The sequence below is a fragment of the Myxine glutinosa genome, chromosome 13, assembly GCF_964187855.1.
Source record: "Myxine glutinosa chromosome 13, kmMyxGlut1.1, whole genome shotgun sequence".
NCBI classification, from domain to species: Eukaryota; Metazoa; Chordata; class Myxini; order Myxiniformes; family Myxinidae; genus Myxine; species Myxine glutinosa.
In genome coordinates, this window is record NC_136273.1 from 52,668,678 (window position 1) to 52,695,670 (window position 26,993).

General features: G+C 45.1%; 1 long non-coding RNA gene across 1 annotated transcript; it reads right to left on the minus strand.

Moving 5' to 3' along the window:
- Positions 1–304: 304 nt before the first annotated feature.
- On the minus strand, positions 305–26,993 carry LOC144888677 (uncharacterized). Its single transcript, XR_013621213.1, has 6 exons — positions 26,910–26,993; positions 15,727–15,749; positions 12,828–12,965; positions 8,498–8,554; positions 1,601–1,647; positions 305–935 (listed from the first exon to the last, which is right to left on the minus strand). It is a non-coding gene; the product is annotated as an uncharacterized LOC144888677 (long non-coding RNA).

Consider the following 26,993-nt stretch of genomic DNA (forward strand, 5'->3'; position numbering starts at 1 on the left):
CTCAGCCATTCATAAAGCACATTGCTTCGGCAAGGTGGAGAAGCGTTAGCATACCCGTCAATGCACAAGTGTGTTCGGTTTGTTTACTCCTTGCTTCCCACTTCCCCAACCCCAACTATTCCCATTCCTAGTCCCTCCCCCCTAATCCCACCCCCTTTCCACCCACTTCAAATACTCCACTTGATTACATTCAAAAATAATTCCCCCCCAATCATTTCGTCACTCCCTTCACAAACCGTGTCAAATGATATCGAAGAAAAGGAAGAAAATCACTTACATTGTGACACAAATGTGAGAGGCAAGGTAGAGAAATAGTTTTGTATTTCATGTCAAACAACCTCACTCCACAAGTTTTCCAAGAATGCTCTCTCCTGTGCCAACCCCACAAAGAAGCACGAATTTGGAACAAACTAGAACAATAGCGGGCCTCTCTTTGTATATATTAGACCACTAAAAAGATGAAAAGGAGATGGCAAACAAAAATGTGTGCACAAATTGCAAGATTACGCAAAACAATTGTTCTCAAAATATTAACACGAAATAATGAAAGCAGATATTTAGTTTTGGTGAAACCAGGTTACGACCCCGTTTGTTTTCAAATACACGACGAGCAGCTTGGGTTTCAAAACAACGAAGCTGTCTTTCCAGACAGCAATATAGGTAGACACTGCAAAAATACATCTCTCCTTCCAACAAGAAACAAATTGTGTAATTAACAAAGCAGCCAATATTGCAACATTTATGAATGGGAAATGTGATTAATGAGTAATGACAGGCAGAGAAATAACAACAACAACAAAAAAAATCACATTTGTACCCCATATGACTCATCTGTCCATTGTCCATCCCATATCCTGCCAAAACCTATGCTTCACAAACTTTTATGATGGAAAATCCACGTCACGGGAATACAAAGGATGCAAAAGCAACTCCATCTGCCATGGGGGAGGGAATAAGAAACGAGCAGAAAAATATTGATGAGGCTTCTTTAGAGTGAGTACACTCTCCATTGTCAAAATCAACATTAAAAACAATATAATAACGCTCCCAAAATGTATTGTAAAATGCCTTACTCTGTATATTACTCCAGCAGGAACAACATATCCATTCATTCTTCTTCATCATCATCTTCAAAATATCTTCCTTTACCTCCTAGACAAGGCTTATTCCCCCAAACTCTCCTCACTCCTTAACACATAGTTCATCCAACCTCCTCTTTCACTTACCGCCAAACTTTCCTCCATGCCTTCAACCAAAAACACTCAACACCACCCCACTCAGGAAGTCTGTCACAGGTTATACAGTCTTGGAATCCTGAGGCATCAATTTTGCAAAGGCTGTGTGCACATGACAATAATTCCCCTTCACATTCATTTATGGTGTCAAAACCCTACATGTCAGCACCATCACCCCTTCCCACCATAACTTCCACCTCGTCCTGCCCCCTCTCAATCCCCTCACCCCCCAGCTTCGTCCCTGCCCCTCCAGGTTTCACCGAAGAGTGGAGAAGATTTCCCTTTATCATTTCCCATGATTCGCAGGAATCATTTTGGCAATCAAGCATGATGTTATCAACATGAGAAAATTACAGCTGGATTACCTTTTCGATCAGCTATCCTCTTCACAGCCTTCTTCCACTGTGACGTCCTGCAATCAAAACGGTTTCAGGAAGTTATGCAACAGGAATGGTGGAATTTTAAACCAGAGAAGAAAACCAAAGGGAATACCATAAGCTAAGCGAGCAAGTTTTCCTGAACCGGACCCATCGTGTTTTTCTGTGATACCTTCGTTTCTTTGAGCTGTTTGCGCTTTCATTGAAACACTTCCGTGATAAATTGTGATTCGTGTCGATAATTACTGAATTCGCTTTTTCGTGCAACTTTGGGCCTTCTCGCATAGCCAGAGCTTAATTGTCTCGGTTTTGAGATTGTTTTATCATCCCGTTTCACCAAAAAATTTCTGCTTTGTCTTTTAAACGTTATCCCATCCGCCCGCCCCCCCCCCCCCCTCCTCCCCTTCCAAAAAAATTCACTCGGACATGATTTTCTTTCTGCCTTATACCCCGTATTTCCTGTAGATCCTTTTCTTCCATCATTTTCGCATCTTCATTGCAGAAAATGCTTCTTCCTTCAAAAGCTTTTGAAAAGATTAAAATGTTTAAATTTCCTTACTTCTCTGGCATCAGCAATACCACATTCTTCATCATGATATATTCTTCACCTTCTTCTTCACAAGGCATATTTTGCAAACTTGTTTCTCACCGAAGCACGTGGTCTATCATCCATCGGCCGATTCCAACAACACGACTTTTCCCCATGCCTTCAACAGCAGCTCATTACACCCATCCCACGGTCCTTATCTCAGAATTTTAAATTTGGGAACCTTGAGAAGTCCAGTTTGCAGAGGTTGTCAAGGTACAACAACCAAATCTGCTTCACATTATTTTGTAGTCATACCCGCCCCCCCCCCCCCCCCCAAGCATCTCCAAGCTCTCACCACCCCCTACTCCAATCCTGTTGCTCATTCAATCCCGTTGTGATTATATATATCCCCAATGTCAGCATTTGTCTTCTGCCCCGTCATGTCACCCTTCCATTAGGATATAATTTGTATGCCAAAAAAAATCACTTTTAAACTAGAGAGTTCATCAAACACCTTACCCCCACAAAGTCTTGAGAAAAAGGCCAGAAAAGGGTCTTCTCAACGCTCGCTTCGTGTTACTGAGCATTATCTACATTTCCTTCGACCTGCGATTTTGTCTGAATATCGATATTCCTCAGTGTTAAGCACGAGCAGCACATTTGATTGGTTGAGATCGTGTAAAATGGCATAATATTTTCTCCAAGTATGTACTGCTGAACTAAAGGTTTTTGGAAGTGCCGATAAGGCATTTTGCATTCTACGGTGTTCACGTATATCATTCAATTGAAATAAAAAGAGGTTTTAAAGGTTGTCAAAAAAAAAGCTTTTTCGAAAGTTCAAGGCCGTTGATACACCGTCTTTTATACCACCTTATTTAACACATTACATTAGTTATTCGTGCTTCTTGTTTGTGTCCTTTATGACGTCCCTAAAAACACTAAGTTTCCTGTTCAAAATCATTTTGAATGTCGTTTGACAGGCAGACAGAATAAAATAATTACCTTACTCGTCAGAGCATGTGCGCTCAGGACGAAATTCCATACAATATGCCAAATTCAGATGCAAAGTACAGCTAAACTGCAGGTTTGTGTTCCGATTCATGTTCCACATTGTTTAAGGCTGGTTAAAAAAAAATTCGTGTTTATCATCACGTTTTTTCAAAAAAGTGGGTAGGGAGGGAGGGTTTTTTTGTTTTTTTTCAGAGTGAAATTTTAATGGATTATTCACCGCACAATATGTTTTTTTCTTAAATATACTTGATCGGACATATATGATGAATCATGTTATGATTTCTAAACAAGTAAACCTTCGTATGTATGCACTGATACGATTCAAATAAAAAAATTAAGAAACCTATAGTATGTCACATTGAGTTCTGTTTACTTTTAATATTTGCTGATACATATAACAATGGTAGACCAAAACTTCGGCTTTTAAGAATAATGTCCGGTTGCCATACATGTATCTATCAGCAGCTATTGCCATAGCATTCATACATATTTGACTAGAATTCCTCGCCACGAAATATCACTTCATGGTACCGGTACATGCATATTGAGCAGTTTGGCAGACATGGAAGAGGACATTAACCACATCAAAAGGATGTCTGATTCGCATTTATACATCTATCTATCAGCAGCTACTGACTAGAGTTCCACATTCGCGTTTATACACCTATCAATCAGCAGCTACTGCTATTATAGCACTCATAGATGTATCTATCTATCAGCAGCTACTGCTATTATAGCACTCATAGATGTATCTATCTATCAGCAGCTGCTGATATTATAACACTCATAGATGTATCTATCTATCAGCAGCTACTGACTAGAGTTCCACATTCGCGTTTATACACCTATCAATCAGCAGCTACTGCTATTATAGCACTCATACATGTTGAGTAGAGTTCAACACCAAGAGAATGTTGGTTGCCGTTTATTCATGTATCTATCATCACCTACGACTACATGTAGTGTAGCGCTCGTTTAATTTTTGACGAGAAATCCACAGCAATAATAATCACGTAAGGCTCTCCCGTTTGCCGATGATATTTGGCATCTCCTTCAGAATACCAACTACTTCTTGAACTTCCGAGTGGGCCTCTTCTCGGCAGTACGACTCTTACTGCAGGTACTGCATATATGATATGACTCATCTGTGGTACCTCAGCTCCTCAACACAGGGAACGGATTTTACTGACTTCGCGAGCAAAAAAAAAAAAAAAAAGAGATTTTTAGGGGGGACGACTTTTATGGGGCGGGCGGCGATGATAAACAGTAATTTTTTTTAACCAGCCTAAAAGATAAAACTAAATTGTAATTAAGTAGTTCCTCGATCATAGACCGACGTTTGTAGACAGAGCGAGCCAATTGCTCAACCCTGCTTTGCATGCGGTGAAATTAAAGAATGCTCTCACCTCATCTTCCGGTCCCCGGTCCCTCGAGCGACGAGGCTTGCTTCGATCTCTCCACGGCATCAAAGTTTGAGTGTTTTCCCGTTCGTTTCTTTGTCAAATTTGCGCTGGGTATTTTGTTGTGTATGTGTTATTGTGTGTTTCTATTTGGTTTTGGTTTTGTAGTTGTTGCAAATTTGTGTGGAATTAGTCGTGTTTTTGTTCGCGCCTCGTGCGGCCTGGTCTCTCCAGGCTTCCTCCCCCCCCCCCCCCCCCCCTCCGTCAGTGTTTTGTGAATATGGGTTCTTTCCTTCATAGTATTTGCTTGTTTCTTTGATTTTCTTTTCTTCCCCCTACCTCTCACGAACATCTTACTCTTTGTCCAGCATTTTGAAAACAGAACAAACAAATAAACAAAACAAACAAAAAAAAAATTTCTATATTAATTCTTTCTCTCCTCCCGGACACGTGCTTGTTCGCTCTCCTCCTCGTCTCGACTTGTGCCCCGCCCCCTATATCTCGTTTTTCTTCCACCTCTGCTCCTGCTTTCTCAAATCCACGTTCTCACTTAGAGACTTTTCCCAGATTGTTTTTCATGGTGTTGTTTAAATATTATTTAAATATGTTTAAACCGCAGCCGTGATGCTGACGACGCCCTCCCCCCCCCCCCCCCCCCCCCCCAGAATTTCCATGTTTTAAACGTTTCCCAGTGTTTACCCTGGATTAGAATAGGTACACCGCATCCCTGCGTGTCGTAAGAGACGACTAAGAGGGTTGGCGTCAGGAAGGGCATCTGGCCATAAAAACATTGCCTCAAAAAGAGAACCATGACAATTACAACTACATATGGGCAGGGTACAGCCCGAAGTGGAGATCGGTTTCTGAGGTTTGGGACATGGAATGTAGGGACAATGACAGGGAGATCAGGAGAAGTGGTGGAAGTATTGGTCATAAGAAGAGTGGACATATGTTGTGTGCAAGAGATGAGATGGAAGGGAAGTGGTGTGAGAATGGTGAAGGGTAGGCAGGGACAGAAATACAAGTTTATGTGGCAAGGGTGCCTGGAGGGCGTGAATGGTGTTGGTGTCCTGTTTTCTGAGGAGTTTGTAGACAGTGTGGTGAGTGTGACTAGAGTGAGTGATAGGTTGATGATGGTGAAAATGATGATTGGAAAGCTCTTGGTGAACGTCATCTCGGGATATGCTCCGCAGGTTGGTCAAAGCGATGAAGAGAAGGACAAGTTCTGGTGTGCGATAGAGAAGCTGATGGAAAACGTGAAAGATGAGGAAGGTGTTGTGGTAGGAGGAGACCTAAATGGACATGTGGGAAGGAGTATGGATGGTTTTGACGGAGTTCATGGGGGTTACGGATATGGTGTGAAAAATGGAGAAGGTGAAAGGATTTTGGAGTTTGCTGATGGAGCTGATTTGTTGATTTGTAATACTCAGTTCCAGAAAGAGGATAATAAGCTTGTTACATACACGTCAGGTGGGTCGACGACAACCGTTGACTACCTGATGGTGCGTAGGCTAGACAGGGGGCACCTCCGGGACAAAAAGGTGATCCCGGGGGAGGAGGCTGTTTCACAGCACCACTTGGTTGTCTGCGACACAAGGGTGAAAGGTGCAAGGAGAGCTCGGCGGGTGAAGTACCAACCGAGAATGAAGGTGTGGAGGTTGAAAGAGGTGACAGTAAGGGAGGCATTAAAAGAGAGGCTGAGTAGGGTCGAGGATGATGTGGTTGAGCTTGAAAGTGGTTGGATGTCAATGAAAGCTAGTTTGTTGGGAGCCGTTGGTGAGGTGTGTGGATGGACAAAAGGACCACCGAGGCACTCGGAAACATGGTGGTGGGATGATGAAGTTGGAAAGAGGATTGACGAGAAGAGGTAGAAGTTCAAGGAGTGGCAGAAGGCGAAGGGTACGGGAGCAGAAACAGCAGAGCATGAAAGTTATAAGGCAGCCAGGAAGGCTGCAAAGAAAGAGGTAGCAAAGGCGCAGGAGGCATGTAGGAAAATGCTCGGAGAACGCTTGGATTCGGAAGAGGGTCAGAAAGCAGTATTCAGGATTGCAAAGCAGATAGCGAAAGAGAGGTGTGATGTGATGGGGATGAGGTGCTTGAAGGATGAAGTGGGACAAATCGTTGTCGACCCAGATGGAATTAAAGGAAGATGGAAAAGATATATGGAAATGCTGTTGAATTCAGAGAATGAATGGGATGGCAACATAGAGAGTAACCCAGTTTTAGGACCGGCAGAGAAGATAACTGAGAAGGAAGTTGAGGAAGCGATAAAAGCAATGAAGGGCAGAAAAGCGGGAGGGCCGACGGGAGTTGTGGGAGATATGTTGAAGGCAGCAGGAAGTTGGGGTGTGAAGAGATTGACAGAGATCTGTAATCTGGTGGTGAAAGAAGGTGGCATTCCAGTGGATTGGGAACTGAGTACCCTCGTCCCTCTATACAAGGGGAAAGGTGACCCTCTGGAGTGTAGCTCGTACCGAGCGATAAAGTTATTGGAGCATGGAATGAAGGTATTGGAAAGGGTGATGGAGAGGAGGATAAGGAAGAAAGTGAAAATCGACGAAATGCAGTTTGGATTTATGCCAGGAAGAGGAACGACAGACGCGCTTTTCATTGTGAGGCAGTTGCAGGAGAAGTACATGGAGAAGAGGAAGAAGTTGTTTCTTGGGTTTGTTGATCTGGAGAAAGCATTCAATAGGGTTCCACGCAAAGTATTGACATGGGCAATGAGGAAGTTAGGAGTGGAGGAATGGTTGATCAGAGTAGTGATGGCAATGTACAAAAGAGCGCGCACAGCTGTAAGGACGAAGGACGGGAACAGTGGTGAGTTTGAGGTGAAGGTGGGAGTGCATCAGGGGTCGGTACTGAGTCCACTACTATTTGTAGCTGTGATGGAGGTGCTGGCTCAGAACGTAAAGGAGGGTTTACCGTGGGAGTTGTTGTATGCAGATGATCTGGTGTTGATTGCGGAAAGTATGGATGGACTGAAGGAAAAGATGAACAAGTGGAAGGAATGTATGGAGGCAAAAGGTCTGAAGGTGAATATCGGAAAGACGAAGGTGATGACAAGTGGTAAAGCATGTGGTGAGGTGGAAAGAACTGGGAAGTGGCCCTGTGCTGTGTGTAGGAAGGGTGTCGGAGTGAACCCCATTCAATGTACAATGTGCGCTGAGTGGGTTCATCAAAAATGTAGTGGTCTGAGAGGGTCATTAACCAGTGTGGCAGCTACATTCAAATGTAAGGTGTGCACAGAGGGAGCTGCAGATGGAGGAAATGTTGAGTTGGATCTTGGAGACGGCGTGAAGCTGGAAGGTGTGAAAACATTTTGCTACCTCGGAGACATGCTGAATGGAGAAGGTGGTTCAGACTCGGCAATGGTTGCTGGAGTGAGATGTGCATGGAATAAGTTTCGGGAACTGAGTGGCGTGCTGATGATGAGGGGAGTGTCGTTGAAGCTGAAGGGAAAGGTGTATGCTGCATGTGTGAGAAGTGTTATGATTTATGGGAGCGAGACATGGGTAATGAACGTAGAGCAGCAACGAAGGTTGGAAAGGGTGGAAATGCGAATGGTTCGATGGATGTGCGGAGTATCGTTGAGAGAGAGGAAGACAAATTATGAATTGCGAAAAATGATGGGAATAGAGCCTGTGATTGATGTTGTGAAGAGGAGCAGGTTGAGATGGTTTGGTCATGTGTTGAGGAAGGATGAAAGTGATTGGTTGAGAAGAGTGATGGAAATGAATGTAGAAGGAAGTAGAGGACGGGGAAGACCGAGAAAGACTTGGCTGAAGATGGTGGAAGAAGAAATGCGGGCAAGGGGGTTAACAAGGAGAGATGCAGAAAATAGGGCAAAATGGAGAAGATTGTCATGTGGACCGCAAGGCTAACCCCCGCTCTAGTTGGGAAAATGGCCTTTAAAATGCATGTTGTGTTGTTGTTGTGTCTCACCTCATCGTAATCATATTCATCACTTTCATAGTCTTCACTTTCTGATTCGTATTCAAGCTGCAGCAAAACATTCAAACAGCAAATAAATTTAAGACAATCTCAGCAAACCAACTTTCCTTTGAGTTCTTCAAATCCCTTTTGAAAACACTTTGCCAGATTTAAACAAGATTTTGACTTTCAAACATGGCTCTCACCATCCTTTCAAACGTGGTTCCATGCACAAGCTCCTCCTTGAGCTTTGTTTTCTTTTTTTTAATTTTGTTGTCAATGGCTTATGGCTCAGAAGATTGCACATATAATCAAGTGCACATACCTGGTGTTGGCCTAATGGTTATGACGGTGGGCTTGGGATCCTAAGGTCCCGAGTTCGAATCCCGTTGAATTAACACCAGGTGCGATTGACTCAGCCTGTCATCCTTCCGAGGTCGGCAAAATGAGTACCAGATAACTGGTTATAGAGAGGCATTGCATCAGCGGCAGACGTGCCCACTGAAAATGATGCAACCAGAAGCCGGGTGGCTGCACATGAACCACCACCACCACATCAAGTGCACAACAAGGACATGATGAGAAATCGACGAAAAAACACACATGCACATACATCAGGAGACGATGGACACAACCTCAAATGAGTTTTGAATTTTAGATCTGAGCATCATGGATCGATGTGCTCAATTGAGAACACCAACTCCCTACCACCCAAAAAGGGACAACTAGAAAGCATCAAAATCCCGTCCGCATCCGCTTCGTATTCAAACTAAACTCGTTGTGTTACATCTGTCACAAATTTCGAGAAATTTCAGTCGGAATGAAAAGAGGATTAAAAACAAACAAACAAAAAAACAAAAAAACAACTACTGTTACATCTGTATTAAAAAAAAGGTTTTTTTTTTACAACCTCAGTCATCAAATAAACTTTTCTAGGTTAAAATTTGATATAAACATGTACTACAACGAATAATAGATGAGAAAGAGGAAGAAAAAGGGCAAACAAGAGAAGAGATACAGGTAGAGAGATCTTCAGAGAGGTAAAGGTGAACAGGACATCATGCTGTCCACAAACCTCCACATCTGGACTGCAGGCATCATCAGGCCAGAAGGTGGAACTAATCCTAATCCCCTCCTCCTCCACCCCCTTAATGGATTGATCACATGGTGATAATTTAACTGCTAAACTATTCCTGAGTTAGTACGCAAACAGCAGCATTAATGTACTCATTCCATAATGGTTATATTTTGCCGTAGTCTAGGTGGTTGATGGTTGAAAACAATACAAGTAACATCTGGCCAAATGAACATGCGATATCGGCTTCTGTGCTAAGATGTATAAATTCTCAGGATTTCGCCCTCCCTTTTTGAACTCCTTGATGCAAATAGTCAGGTTCACTATGTTTTTTCGTTCAAATTTTTTGGAGATTAGCAACACTATAGATTTTTGGAATATTCAGAGCACGAGGAATCCAAAAATTAATGTTTACATTTGCGTAGACACCTTTGCGAAAATGACACTCAGGACAGTGATGAAGATCTGTAAAAGCATATTCCTGAACGGTATAGACCTAGTAGATCCTGTGTATAGGATTTATAGTTCAATCTGATACTACCTATAACTTCCTATAACAACCTATAACTTCAAAGGACTTGCAATATCATGTATTATGTAATACAGTTATATTTTGTTGTAACAAAATTTGTTTGTTGCTTTTCTATAATCCTGAGCATTATTTTGAGGCCTTTATTGGATTCCTTGACCCAGAAAACATAGGATTAGCATATTTAATTAAGTCTCTAGGTTGACTAGAAGCCGAGGTCGCGCAAAATATGTATTTTATGGCGGCCATTTTCAAAATCCAAAATGGCGGCCATGCAGGTGTCTGTGCAAATGCCAACATTGATTTTCAGATTCTCCATGCTCTGAAGATTCCAAAAATGTACAGGTTTGCTTATCCCAAAATTTTGAAAGAAATTATATTTGTTAACGTAGTGAACCTGACTATCTTCATCACTGTCCTGAGTGTCATTTTCGCAAAGGTGTCTACGCAAATGTAAACATTAATTTTTGGATTCCTCATGCTCTGAATATTCCAAAAATGTATAGTTTTGCTAATCTACCAAAATTTTGAACGAAATTATATTTGTTAACATAGTGAACCTGAATAAGAGGTCGGGATACACCACTATCCAGTTTGTATGCAATGTTTGGTGGAAAGTAGCCCAGCCCTGTTTTTTTTCTTTTCTATGATTTTCAAACGCACATACACATCAATAAATACATACAGGTCGTGGACAAAAAAATGGAAACACCTGAGTAAATGAGGAACATCAAGCAACAGCTTCCACACAGGTGTGGCCCTTGTGTTAAATAAGCAAATTGCATTCCAGCATGCTTAGGGTCATATATGACGAGAGCAATGCGACTGTGTCGCCAATATGTCTCCGCATAGTCCCACAGCGGGTAGATGCCCTCGTTCACCATCCTAAAAATAAACAATTTTGATTCAAATCCCTTTAGCTGTTTTCAAGTATCACATTTTCACCAGCCATGAGAGGTTTCACATCGATCGGTGAAGCGGTTTCACAGAAGGGACTTTTTTAATTACCGGCTTTCAAGCTAATATGGCTAACATATCACATGACATATGACCTTAAAAAATGTACACTCTGCATATGTATGGGTAGGGGATCACGTTTTGAAGTTTCATGTTGATCGGATAAGATTCCTTTTTCCATCCAAGAAGGTTGCCAAACCACATGACCTACGACGTCATCATTTTCAAACTATATGCAACACTGGTGTTAGATGATATATGTAAAATTTCACATTGATAGGGTAGGCAGTTTCAGAGATATCATTAATATTTTCCTTAAATCTAATATGGCTGCCACACCATGTGACCAATGATATTCTGCAATCTGATTCTGCAATCTGATTGCTCTTTCTTGTTTTTAGTTGCAGCAGAGCCCTATCAGTCTTTGAAAAGTCGTGAGAAAATGTAATCCCCAAAAGACTACATTACGCAAGAAAAACGTCAACGTACCATGTCAAACAAAGCAGACCAAGCTCTTCTTTCTTTACACAATTTTATAAAATCCAATCTTCACCATTGTAAACATCCAATCATACTCAAAAGGGAATCGTACTCAAAAGGTGATAATGATTTCTTGCAGAATGAATAACTAGTCTTACTTGTGAAGGCTGGTCTCTATCTGTGTTGTTGGGGAGGGACAGGTGCAACAATGTATGGAATTAACATAATGTTTATCCAAGTATGTTAACTGCTATGGGAAGGAAGGAGAAGCTGATGTTTCGGATGTTAACCCTTTGTTGGAGCAAAAGAGGCCATAGACTCTTTTGCTTCGGTGGAGGGTTAACACCTGAAATGGTAGTTTCTCCTTGCTTTCCACAACGGTTAACATACATGGATATACATCAAGTCAATTCTATTCACTGGAGAGTATCCACCTTGTGGGTGATCTTGTTCCAGCATGCAACACCTGTTCTTCTGACATCCGTTTATTTGGGTGATGTATAAGCAACAGACCGCTGCCTCGATTGCTCCCAAAAAATTTTTTTTTTAAACCTGGGTTACGTACATGAAGCAAAAATATCCGTACTACTTAATGTGCACATATATTACATCATAGTTATATAGCTCAGATATTCCCAATTGCACTGGGCAATAGGCTGATACCAGAGGCCTGAAGCCAGTATGCACCGTCACCTTCACAAAGCCCTTTACGCCTATCGGCTCCAAACTTTCGATAATTGATGATCCTTTTAACTGTCACTTTGAGCCTGGTGTTGGCTTAGCGGTTAGGGTGCCAGCTTGGGATCCTAGGATCCTGGGTTCGAATCCCAGTCGATCGCTGAATTAACGCCAGGGGGGTTGACTCAGCCTGTCATCCTTCTGAGGTCGGCAAATTGAGTACCAGTACACTGGTAATTCCCTGTGTCGCAAGAGGCAATTAACAGGGTTGGCGGCAGGAAGGGCAGCCGGCAGAAAAACATTGCTTCAAAAAGGGGACCACGGTGCCCAAAAAAGGCCAACCCCCGCTGTGCGGGGAAAAATGGCCTCCAAAGGAGATACCTTTTAACTGTCACTTTGGTTGTTTTACACGGAGCTGAAAACTTATACAGAGGCTTTGGCGATTGTGAATACGACACTTCCGAAGAGGACTTAGGCTTACCATAGCACCAACATGGTAGATGTATGATTTTTTAAAAGTTAAAATTGTGGTGGCGTTAGCTCAGCTGTCCAACCAGTGGGTTTTGAGTGGACATACAAACGCTTGCTCCATTATATATAGATTACTAATTTGTCATACTCACTTCTTCCAGTTCTTCCTCGTCGGCCTCATGTGCCGTCGCCTCCCCAGTATAGTAGAAGACAGCTTTGGGCACGACTTGCTCCCGTAAAAATTGACCTATTTGATAATCCACTTCCAGGATCATAGCATCTTCAACATCCTGAGATAATGTGTGAAAATGAATAAACAAGCAAAACAACACAAAAAATATTTTGTTTTGGGGAAAGAGGTGTGGGGAAACAATAAAAATCTAAACGAAACAAATACATTACATTTCAAATCAACACATTTCCAAAAGAGCTCAACTAAATATATATATTTAAAGATATCAGAATATGAAAGACATCAGATGAAAACATCAGAATAAGAAACAATAGGTTAAAGGTCTAAAGAATAAAATAAAATAAAAACAAAGTCGGTATTCATCGTAACAAAGAAACAAAATGGGTGACAAGCTGCTTGCGTGTGATGTAATTTATAAAGGCCTTGGAATAAACGACTTCCTGAACTTCCTGAATTCTGAACAGTGCCTTCAGAAAGTATTCACACCCCTTGACTTTTTCACATTTTGTTGTGTTACAGACTGAATATGAAATGGATTGAATTTGTTTTTTGTCACTGATCTACACATAATACCCCATTAATGTCAAAGTGGAATTTATTATTATTTTGAAATTGTTACAAAACAATTAAAAATTAAAAGCTGAAATGTTCTGAGTCAATAAGTATTCAACTCCTTTGCGATGACACTCCAAATTGAGCTCAGGTGCATCCAATTTCCTTTGATCATCATTGAGATGTCTCTACAACTTGATTGAAGTCAACCTGTAGCCAATTCAATGAATGGACATGATTTACAAAGAAACACACCTTTCTATACAAGGTCCCACAGTTGACAGTGCATGTCAGAGCAGAAACTCTACCATGAAGTCCAAGGAACTGTCTGTATAACTCGAGATAGAATTGTGAGGAGGCATAGATCTGGGGAAGGGTATAAAACAATTTATCGAGTGTTGAAAGTCCCCAAGAGCACAGTGAGCTCCATCATTAGGAAATGGAAAGAATATGGAACAACCCAGACTCCTCCTAGAGCTGGCCGTCTGACCTAACTGAGAACCAGACAAGCAGGACCTTGGTCAAGGAGGTGACCAAGAACCCAATGACCACTCTGACAGAACTACAGAGTTCGACGGCTGAAATGGGAGAATCTGCCAAAAAGACAACAATCTATGCAACACTTCACTACTCGAGGCTTTATGGGAGAGGGGCCATACGGAAGAAAAAGGACAGCATGCCTCGAGTTTGTAAAAAAAAGGCAAGTGAAAGACTCAGCCCATGAGGCAAAAGATACAGTGGTCTGATGAGACGAAAAATAAACTCTCTGGCCTGAATGCAATGCACTATCTCTGGCGGAAACCGAGCACAACTCATCACCCATCAAACAGCATACCTACCGTGAAGCATGGTGGATGCAACATCATGCTATTGGGATGCTTTTCAGTGGCAGGGACTGCGAGACTTGTAAGGTTGGAGGGAACAATGAATGGACCCATACACAGGCAAATCCTTGAGGAGAACCTGCTTGAGAATCCAAAAGACCTTATACTGAGGCGAAGATTTACGTTCCACCAGGACAATGACCCCAAGCATACAGCCAAAGCAACACTGGAATGGCTTCCTTACAAGAATGTGAAAGTCTTTGAGTGACCCAGCCAAACCCCAGACTTGAATCCCATTGATAATCTGTGGAAAGACTTGAAGATTGCGACGCTCGACGCTCCCCATCCAACTTGACAGAGCTTGAGCAAATCTGCAAAGAAGAATGGGAGAAACTCCCCAAATCCAGATGTGCAAAGCTGATACAGACATCCCCAAGAAGACTCAAAGCTGTAGTCACTGCCAAGGGTGCTTCTACGAAGTATTGACTCAAGGGGCTGAATACTTACGTAAATTTGATATTTCTGGATTTCATTTTCAATAATATTGTAAAAATTTCTAAAAACATTTTTTCACTTTGTCATTACGGGTTTTTTTGTGTAGGTGTAGATTGGTGAGAATCTTTTTTTATTTAATCCATTTTAAATTGAGGCTGCATCACAACAAAATGTGAAAAAGTAAAGGGGTGTGAATACTTTCTGAAGGCACTTTAGACTAGAGTAGACCTCGCCCATCTCGGTGCAGAAAAACACGCCTTCAGTCGGGAATGGGCTCACCGAACTTTGATGAAATCCACATTCGAGGTACAAAATCAACTTGGGGTTAAATTAGACAACTTTGTGAAACTGTGTCTAAGGCCATCAGCCCTGGTGCACTAATAGAGTCCACAAGCCTTGCAGAGCACCTATTAATTTGCACGCCGCAGGTGCTTCACAGGATGGTTGATGAGCACGCCACAGTTGCTGCACAGAACCCATGCATCCTTCCCTTGCTTATGGATAAATTAGACAGCTTTATTTCAATTCCATTATCGATAAAAAGAAAGAAAAAAAGAATGAGCTATTAACAGCAGAGCTTCGCCAGGGTATACAGAGGATCAACTGAGATCGGAGAATGAATAATCTACATTAAAGGTGATCAATTTGCAGACTCACAGACTCACGAGCTCAGTGATGCAAACAAATTACAACAGCCTTCCATTCTTCTGGAAGAGGTAAGGCTAATAGAAAGAAAATGAATAAATAAATAAAATAGCCACAACGTGCACTCCACAAATCCATTGCACGACAATTGAACTGAAAATGTCTGTACAAGATGACACAACAAGGACATTAAAAAAACAACACATGGCATGACTGAAAGGGGGAGGGAGAGAAGGTTTGATCAAAACAAAATTCATGCTGTGAATACATGCAGGGCAATGCAAATTGCAATTTTAAACAAAACAAAGGGGAAAGGGGGTTGGGGGGTAGGGAAACACTCACCGAGGATTTCTCCACCACAGACACTGGGGAGAGATCGTGGGAAGAGAAAGACGAGTTAAATCGTTTACTTTTTTCCATGATAAATATATTTGCATCTCGTTCATGCCATCCCAGGTACAGCTTTCTTAGAGAAGTGGATAGAAGAGTATTTGAAAAGACTGTTTTCTATTTGAAAAGAATATATATATAGATAGATATATATAGATATATATATATATGTGGGAAGGTGTGCGGGTGAAGATATTGAAGTGGCAAGAGATTTGGAGGATGGAGCCAATATTGTTGAATTTCCTGTTGCGGGCAACGTATGATGTGCTTCCGTCACCAGTAAACTTGAGATTGTGGGGGTTGTTGCAGGAGGAGAGATTTTATTTGTTTGGAGGTGTGGGAACGGTGCAGCATGCACTGAGTGCATGCTCAGTAGCATTGGCAGCAGGAAGATACAGGTGGCGACATGATCAGGTGCTGGCGGTGGTGGTGCAGATGGTGCAACAAGAGGTGCTGAGATCGAGAGAGAGAGAAGAGTGGAGAAGGAGACTGATGGGGGAGAGGTGTGGTTTGTCAAAGAGGGCCAAGTGGAAAGAGGTGGAAAGAGGAGGAGGAGGAGGAGGTGGAAAGCAAGAGGGCTGTCAGATGCTTGTGATTGGCAGGTGGTGGCAGACCTAAAGCCACAATTGGTATTCCCAGAGGAGATCTGTGTGACAAGGTTGCGGCCTGACATTGTCATTTGGTCAAGTGCAACAAGACAGGTCATCTTAGGGAAGTTGTCGGTACCTTGGGAAGAGAACATGGAGCAGGTGCACGAAAGGAAGGGAGGAAAGTACAGTGAGCTGGAGGCAGAGTGCCGGGAGAAGGGTTGGTGCGTTTCGTGTCAGCCATTTGAGGTGGGGTGTAGAGGGTATATTGGCAATTCCTTTTCTGCATTTCTTGCTAGGCTGGGAGTGTGTGGGACAGAAAGAAGGAGGATGTGTGACAAGGTGGCCGAGGTTGCCTTGAAAGGCTCATTTTGGATATGGAGGAAGTTTATGGAGGCACGTCGAACGGTGTCGGTTGAGCTTGTGTGTGTGTGTGTGTGTGTGTGTGTGGGAATGGAGTTTGGGAATGGAGTTTGGGAATGGAGTTTGGAAATGTAGTTTCGGAATGGAGTTTGAGGATGGAGTTTGGGAATGGAGTTTGGGAATGGAGTTTGGGGATGGAGTTTGGGGATGGAGTTTGGGAATGGGGTTTGGTAATGGAGTTTGAGGATGGAGTTTGCGAATGGAGTTTGGGAATGGAGTTTGGGAATGGAGTTTGAGGATGGAGTTTGGGAATGGAGTTTGGGAATGGAGTTTGGGAATGGAGTTTGAAGATGGAGTTTGGGAATGGAGTTTGGGAATGGAGTTTGGGAATGGAGTTTGAGAATGGAGTTTGAGAATGGAGTTTGGGAATGGAGTTTGGGAATGGAGTTTGGAAATGTAGTTTTGGAATGTAGTTTGGGAATGTAGTTTGGGAATGGAGTTTGGGAATGGAGTTTGGGAATGGAGTTTGAGGATGGAGTTTGAGGATAGAGTTTGGGAATGGAGTTTGGGAATGGAGTTTGGAAATGTAGTTTGGGAATGTAGTTTGAGGATGGAGTTTGGGAATGGAGTTTGGGAATGGAGTTTGGGAATGGAGTTTGGGATTTAGGGAAACAACAATGGGATTGCTCTAACTACACTCACAACGCATCTTTCCTTTCCACTGATATGAGGGGAAGATGTGATTTGGCTCGACAATATACTACAGAGATTACTACACCAAGACTCCCTTATGTTTTGGCATGTCCCTCTGGAGAGTCTCTGAAAACCATCAAAATTTCTTCAATATTACAACAGATTTGTGTTTGAAATCGTGATTTGAGAAAGCTTGGCATTGATTTAAGTGAAGCCCATTGTATTTAGATGGAGAGAGAGAGAGACGGAGATAAGAGATGAGTAGAGTGGAAGGAAGTGGCAGCAAAACAACTACCGCACTGGAATGGTAATGGTGTAACAACGATAAGTGTACTCCTGACACCTGTACGTCCACATTCCAGCAAGGTACAGATTGACTAGAAAAAAATGTATGTGTGGCTCGTGATTGGAAATATTTTTGTTGTGACAAAATCTCCAGAAACTTTGAAAAGTATCCTCAAATTTGCCAAAGTCTTACCTGTGAACTCTCACGCGTTTAGCACAAGACTCACGCTTAACTCGGGTCATGCTCTCACACCCAACAACTGAAATCTCACGTTTTAAAATATTTCTAGAAAGAATATTTATTTTTAACAAAGTAATTAGACGGGTCCCTCGTCAAAACAGCTGAGTTTCCAACCAATGGAAAACGCTGTCCATAGACATACAGTTCAGTGCGCCATTTTGTTGCACAATTACTGTCAGAAATGACTATGATCGTTTATATTTATATATTTAGATATAAAAAATTCTACTAGCCGGATCCGAATCTGAATCTTCACCAAAATCTAATCATTTCGTCCTTGTCACATACAATACCTCTCTGCCAAATTTCCACCGAATCCGTGCACAACTTTTTGAGATATCTTGTTCACAGACAGACAAACAAACAGACAGGGGTGAAAACATAACCTCCATCCACCTACGGTGGCAGAGGTCATGACTATGATCGTCTATAATGACTGAAACTTTTGGCATCACATTATCAGCAGTAATTATCTCCATTGCAAATGCCACGTTATCATAGTCAATGCGTAATCTGCTTCCTTTGTTACTCACTGATCATCATTGCTTTTGCCGTTTTATGCTATTTTTAGGCAATTCTTCATTTTTCTCAACATGAGTCAGAACTGGTTTTTACTGCACAGTTGAGTCATCAAATACCATTCTGATGTGTTCATATCACTTTTCTTGAAGTGCATAAACACCCAATTCGAACCTTCCAGAAATTAGCAGAAATTAGGAGAATAACCTGTAAGATGTGTATACCCTCAAATGTGTCTACTCCCAGGAGATTCAGAAAACAACATCCGTCCAATCTCAAGAATGAACTTTCAAACTTGTCTCCCTCCTCTAAAACCTGGTGGTGCCTTCTTAAGTCTGTCTCTGGTGTATTCTCCATACCACCCACCATAAGTATTATATATAGTACGTTCAAATGTCTCCACATTTCCCTCAGACGAGTATTAAACAATGGCAGGGACCGTTAGTAAATGGGTTATGTATTGAATAAAGGTAACAATTGGGCCATATGGGTATCGAAGGCAATATTACAAATCACACTTGAAGCCATGGCCAGGAGAAATCACATATGCAGAGTTATAAACAATCTATATGCAGTTCACATATAATCTGATGGCTCAGAAATTCGGACAGGCAATGGGATACATAATAAATACACACACACATATATATTGTTACAGACGCGGTGGTGGATGTTAGTTTACCGAGCGGTTTGGTATGACCACGTCTGCACAGTTTACCCGATTAGGCTCGAACGTTGACTAGTCGCGCTACGCTAGATCAATGAAGGAAAAGGACACAACTGCTGGATTCAAATGACACGACACCAAGGGTTCAGTTCTCAAGACCTCCGGAGGAGGTTATATTAGTGCGGAAGGTTCAGATTACAGGGATGAGAGGTACAGCATAGAAAGACAAGCACTTAGACACACTCTTATATTAACCCCAACAGACGACAGATAAACGGGACAAAAGGCTGACTCACACGGGGATTGATGGCAAGGAAAGGCAGGCAGTCGATGGCTCCAGGTGCACCTGGGCTCAGGGCAGAATCGACCCGGTTCGGTCCGGTCCAAAGATGCGGGGAGGTATCGTCGCGCTGGGGGTGGCGGTGGCTTCCTCTGCTCTCCGTAGTTCAGGCGCATCTGACCTCACATCCGGTGAGTCGCTGCGTATATCCGGCGGGGAGTGACACGCCCTCGGCTCGTTAGCTCCGCCCCAGATGGAATCGGCACGTTGCTTCTCATTGGGTGCGTGCGGGGGGGTTACCGGCTCCCCCCTTGACGAGGGGCTGACAAGGAGCCCCTTCGTGGTAACCCCGTCGGAGCGCATGGTCATGGCGGCTAACCGAGCCGGTGTGAGGACGCACACTCCCCCCGCGCGCCGTTGTTGTTGTAGTTGTTGTTGTTTGGGGAAGAAGATGGGAGGAGGTATGGGAAGGTCCTAAACTCACTACTGGTGCCATATAATCACATTCTGGTGCAACGAAGAGTCAGAATTAATGGAACGAGTCCTTAACTGACATAGACTAAGAATAACTAGCAAGATGTCCGAAAGTTGTCTACGTGAGATGCGGTGGACCTGGGCACGACATTTAATGGGGGAAAAAGGGGAAGGTCGGTTCTACAGAGTGTTGTTTACAGGCAATGGGACTAGGGAATGGGGGATTGGGGATAGTTGGGGAGTATTGGGGAAATAGGGGAATATTTACAAGCGGATATGGAGGCCAAATGCCATATTCGCAACATTGCACCCTTCTCTACCCTCGGGCGTCCCGACCCGATAAATTTTTACCTATTTTAGTGTGGCACGCAGATGTAGTTCCCTCTACTATTAACTCTACCCTGAGTGCGACAGTTTTACAGATATTCACAAATGAGTAAATATGTCCCCCTGCGACGTTGCACCCTTCTCCTCTCAGAAACACACCCACAGGATAACCGAATCCGGAAAGAATTCGCAAACTAAACATACAGCCGGTAGGGAGCATTATTTACAAGACTACGCTGATATTTACACTACGATCCAGGACCTGTTTTTGGAGGGACACATGCAGATGTTATGCATAGAGAGAGCACGCATGCCAGCATCGATACACCAACCCACGAGTGCTCTGTGGCCTACGGCCTTTAATAATGTGCAGAGCACCCCTTCCCAGCACCAAAAGCACCACCCCATCACACAGTCAGCACCATCCGGTGCACCAATAAAGTGTTTATAAATCACCGGTGGTGTCGCAGCCGGCCGATGTTCTGCCGCTGGTCTTGCCTTCGTGTGGTGCACTTGGTGTTCTTGCCTCTTTCAAAAAAATAAAGAAAGGCGCCAACCGCGTCCATTTCTCTATTGTGGCCGTCAGGGGGCCAACTGTTAGTGGTTCACCTTGTATGGCATAGGTGCCACGTTGACCCATAGGTCCATCCATGGGTGGTGCTTGGCCGCAAAAGAACTGCGGTCCATTGTGGGTGGCCACAAACATTGCGGTCCATATGGTGTATCGATCCAAGCAGCAAGCAGCGAAAGTGCAGGCCCACAACTGCGAAGCCAGCACCTCTCTCTCCTCTCTCTCTCTGCCCCAAAGCCAGATCCTCGGAAGTGGGAGACAAAAGAAGCAGACAAGTGAGTAAGGTGGTAAGGGCGCAAAAGTGCACGCAATGCAAGGTAATGCACACTGGGGGCACATGGGAACCAGGTGAGACAGGTACGTTCCTACCGTACGCTCCCCCACCCCCCCCCACCAGGTAACCTACATGGCCCCTCCCTTACCCCTTACTGTATCCACAAAACACAACACTACCCATAAACATCTACTTTACAAATCAACAACCATCCCTACTGTCTTCCCCGTTCCTCCCATATACCAAATTCGTCTTCTCTCCCTCCTCACCAATCAAATTTGCCATTTTCAACTCAACATCATAATTTGCCATTTCCAACTCAACATCATAATTTGCTATCACCAATTCATCATCAGTCCCTCCTAGGGAGGGAGAGATGGAATCACCCCAATGTCTCATCCACGTCGTGATGCGTCTCACAAATCCTCACAGCAATTCTCATTTCTGCAACACAAACAAAGAAAACACAGGTGTGGAGTCATCATCATCACCACAGGTAAGTGGCTGCGTATGGTGCGACAGGTTCATCAATCCTACCTATCTCCTAAATGACTTTAACAATTTTACACTACCCGGGGTCTTTCTCCGGCCAAACCATTGGCCCTCTTACACTATGGGTTCTAAAAACCAATTCCCATTGGCCAAACTGTGGTGCTTTTCAATTTGGGGTCTCACTCCCCCGATTCATCTCCCGGTGCCCTCGCACAATTTCTGGGCTGTGGCGTGTACCTCTCCCAGCGGGTCTACCCACCTGCACACCTCCACCACTGCAGTTGCCTCCGAGCTTACCTGCTCCTTACCCTAACCTAACTACCTGGGGAAGGCCCTCTGGCGCTCTCCCCACTCGGTGCCCTCTCTGGCACTGGGCTGCCCGATCCACACCCGGGATCCTCAGGCACCCACTCACAACTACCGGCTCCCAGAGCCCACCTGCGGCCTCACCTGGCCGACATCCTCACAGTGGTGGAGTGCCCAACCAACTACACACACTAACAGGCTACACGCCCAGCCATTTCCACGACACTAATGCACCCATCCACAATACCATTCTGCAACCGCACCACAAATGCCAATATCCAACCACCATTTACCTATACCCTCTACCTAACACTTACACTACCCGCCCCGGGTACTCGTGAAAGGGGTCCACTCTTCCCCCATCCACACCTTCGCACCATGCACACCACTCCGTACCACTTACTCCAACTCTCTCCACACCACTCATTCTCTGCTCCATGTATTCCACACACCTGTACTTGCACACCTGTGCTCTCACACCTGGTGCCACCTGCACCCTTCTCTCCCCAAGCGCATTCGCGCTGATCCACAACACTCACTACTCACACACTGCTCCACACACCTGTGCAATCACACCTGTTCAATTCTCACACACACGGCATCATCTCAGCTAACTACTCCCCTCTGAAACTTGCGCTTCCCAGTCGTCCCTTTAAACTATTGCGCTCCCACGTCATTATCATCCACACTAATCTACCTGCGTCCCCACTACAGGTATCAGTCACTAACTAAACTTAACGTTACCTACTGTCATCTTCTAGGGCCCTATCCATATAACCTAACCCACCCGGGCTAGTTTTCACTGCCATACACCCCATAATCTATTGCTCCTTTGCCCCACTGGGAAGGGTGGCAGGGATGCCACCCTTACCCACCGGGCCCATCGCTCACTACCAATTTTGCACATCAAATTTCAACAAATCAAAAATTTGCCAATCACTGCCCATCATCTGCCAATCACTACTGCCAATCCCTTGCCAATCATCAAATTTTGTTTTTCTCTAATTTTGGGTCCAAAACACTAACCTCATCACCCAGTCTACTCACTAATGCCTCTCGGTGCGCCAATTCCTGTCCAAAGCCCGGCTTCGTAAAGCCAAGCCATGAATGCGGGTTGTTCTGTGCCAGCGGCTGGATGCGTCCGGCACTCGGTGCAGGGACGGGGTCTTACCCGGGCCGAGATCCCACGCACCATCTCGGCGTGGTGCCATCCAATGTCCCGATCTCGACCTGCCGGCACGTCTCACCAAAAAGTGGTCGCCATGACGACCCTTTCTATCCAGCTGCCCGCTCCGCCTAGTGGAGCACGGACGCGGCCGTTCAAAGCGAGGCCCGGCCCGCACCGAGGGCCCGCTTCGGCTAAAAGTCGACCTAACCTCTAACCTGGTCACCGTCGATGCTTCACCTGGATTCTTACACCCTGCAGCCCGTTCCTTGCTCACACATCCAGCCGTTCCCATGCTCCTCGTACCTTTCCTTACACACCCAGGTACCCTCATTCCACTCACAGCCTTGGTCACACACCTGACCACCGAACACTTTGGCACACATTCGTTGGTCGCACACCTCACCAACACACCTCTTCGCGCCCCCTCCTCTGTCACCTCCTCTGTGACAATCACAGGTGTGCTCTCATTCGCACACCCAACCACGTGCCTCACCACCAACTCCAGCGTGCATTCCCACTCACGCTCTACCATTCCAGGTGTGCTTCCTTTCTCACCTGTCACAACCAACTCACGCTCCTTGTCACTCTCACTACTCTCACCTCCATTCTTAACAGCGCACTCACCCTTACTCCCGACAGCGCACTCTTTCCCCATGCACCTGTCCGTCACACACCTTTCTCGCGCACACTCTTGCGCACACTCTTTCGTTACACCCTCTGTAACACTCACCACAGGCGTGCATTCTTCCTTGCCTTTGACAGCGCACTCTTTCCCCATGCACCTGTCCGTCACACACCTTTCTCGCGCACACTCTCCCGTCACACCCTCTGTAACACTTACCACACCGCGCTTCCATGTGCTCCCTCGCACACGCGCTACGACCGACTCACTCTCGCCAGCACCCTCACTCCTTGGCACGCACTTTTTCCTCACACACCCCAGAGTCGGACTTTCTCGCACACCTCCTTTTTCGCACACCAGACCTGTCGCACACTTCACCAACGGCCTCTCACGAACACCCGGGTCCATCTCGACCCCCAAGCTTCTTAAATCCCCTGGCGCATCATACGCACGACCATATTGGTCACCACTTACACCGGGTCCTCTTCCTCTTCGCTTCTCCTCCATCACCTGCGAATCCCTCATCCGGTTAATGAGCACGTCATCACGATCCAAACACAAACTTTGGACCAATTCTTTTATCTCCTCTTTTATCTCTTTCTTATCCCCTCTCCGTCGCTTCTTAATTTCGCTCACCCCTTCTTCCACTTCTTCTAATTTCTGCTTCACCTCTTTTATTCCCCGGTACGTCTCCTCAAGCTCGTCCTCCAAGGCCACCTTGACCGTGTCCATGTGCGTCCTCACCTGCCGGTCCTTCGTCTCCATTACCTCTATCACCTCGTCCAGCCTCGTTGTCAGTCCCTCACGTACCATCTGACATTCCCTCTTCGTCGCTACCAAGTCATCTTTTAGTTCTTTCTGTGTCGCTTTTAAACCTCCTAATACCGCAGTGTTCCTTTGAACCTGCTCCACTAACTCCGTCTGTCCCACCGTCAGCTGCTCCACCTCCTGCGTCAGGTCCTCTATGCCCCCTTGCAATTTTACAGTCCCCTTTCTCACCTCCTTCTCCATGTGCTCCTTACAGTGCCTCACCTCCTCGTGCACTCCTCCGACCTCCTCACTCACCCCTCTTCTGATCTCCTCTCCCATCACTTGCATCTCCTGCCCAGATGCCACCCTCATCTGCTCCATTTCCTCCCTGTGAGCATCCAGTTTGGTTTCTACCCCCATTCTGACCCCCTCTATCTGCTGCCCCATTTGGTTAACTTCCCTTTCCGCTTGGTCCCTCATGTCCCTCAATTTGCCTTCCATGGTGTTTTCTAACCCCTCTAACCCTTTTTGCATCCCTTCCATTTGATTCTCTTGAGCGGCCATTCTGTTTTCTACCCCCATTAACCCCTCCTGTATTTCCCCTAATCTATTGTCTAATTTCCCAAATTTCTCGTCTAATCCCTTAAAATTATTGTCTAATCCCCTAAAATTATTGTCTAATCCCTCAAAATTATTGTCTAACCCCTCACTGGTACCCCTCGCTTCGTCCCTCATTACCCCCATTTGGCCCTCTAATCGCTCACTATCAACCCTCATTTGCTCATTCTGAGCCTCCATCCGGTTCCCCATTACCCCCATTTGGTTTCCCATTATCCCCATTTGGTTTCCCATTCGCTCACTCTGAGCCCTCATTTCCTCCCTCATTTCCTCGCTATTCTGGGCCATAAGGGCCTTCATTTGTATAAAAAAAAGGTTCAAATCCACCAGGGGCGCTGCCACGGTCGCGGGCGTGGACGCCGTGGCCATCTGCGAGGCGCCATTTTGCGCGCCCGCTACTTCGTGCGTGACGGTGCTACTTTGCGAACCTGCTACCCTCACTGCTTCGCTCTCCTCGCGTCCCTCAATTTGGTCCTGGACCGACCCTGCCTCACTCTCCACTACCGGACCCCAGCTGTCTTGGTCTGCCATAGCGCGACTTTCAAAATTCGGGTTTTTATTTTCGTATAACAAAATCAAATTTCGCCGTTATAATTTCGCGCGGGAAACGCGCTCCGAATCGATTCTACTACAAATTTGGGCCTAATAAATTTAGTCCCGGGTTCGAATTCCACTCCTCGACACCAATTGTTACAGACGCGGTGGTGGATGTTAGTTTACCGAGCGGTTTGGTATGACCACGTCTGCACAGTTTACCCGATTAGGCTCGAACGTTGACTAGTCGCGCGACGCTAGATCAATGAAGGAAAAGGACAAAACTGCTGGATTCAAATGACACGACCCCAAGGGTTCAGTTCTCAAGACCTCCGGAGGAGGTTATATTAGTGCGGAAGGTTCAGATTACAGGGATGAGAGGTACAGCATAGAAAGACAAGCACTTAGACACACTCTTATATTAACCCCAACAGACGACAGATGAACGGGACAAAAGGCTGACTCACACGGGGATTGATGGCAAGGAAAGGCAGGCAGTCGATGGCTCCAGGTGCACCTGGGCTCAGGGCAGAATCGACCCGGTTCGGTCCGGTCCAAAGATGCGGGGAGGTATCGTCGCGCTGGGGGTGGCGGTGGCATCCTCTGCTCTCCGTAGTTCAGGCGCATCTGACCTCACATCCGGTGAGTCGCTGCGTATATCCGGCGGGGAGTGACACGCCCTCGGCTCGTTAGCTCCGCCCCAGATGGAATCGGCACGTTGCTTCTCATTGGGTGCGTGCGGGGGGGGTTACCAGCTCCCCCCTTGACGAGGGGCTGACAAGGAGCCCCTTCGTGGTAACCCCGTCGGAGCGCATGGTCATGGCGGCTAACCGAGCCGGTGTGAGGACGCACACTCCCCCCGCGCGCCGTTGTTGTTGTAGTTGTTGTTGTTTGGGGAAGAAGATGGGAGGAGGTATGGGAAGGTCCTAAACTCACTACTGGTGCCATATAATCACATTCTGGTGCAACGAAGAGTCAGAATTAATGGAAACGAGTCCTTAACTGACATAGACTAAGAATAACTAGCAAGATGTCCGAAAGTTGTCTACGTGAGATGCGGTGGACCTGGGCACGACATTTAATGGGGGAAAAAGGGGAAGGTCGGTTCTACAGAGTGTTGTTTACAGGCAATGGGACTAGGGAATGGGGGATTGGGGATAGTTGGGGAGTATTGGGGAAATAGGGGAATATTTACAAGCGGATATGGAGGCCAAATGCCATATTCGCAACAATATATATATATGGTCAGGGTGGAAAACTCCAGTTTCCGTTGACATCATTAACCGAGGAGTTTAAGGTGGTGAGGGTGCGGGAGGTCATGATGTTGCGGGATTCAAGTGATGCAGTGGTAAAGAATGCTCTACCAGAGAAGAAGGGAAGTCGGAAGTGGAATGCAAGAGCAGAGGTGGACGAGATGGAGGAGCGGTTGCAACAGGAGGAGGTCATGG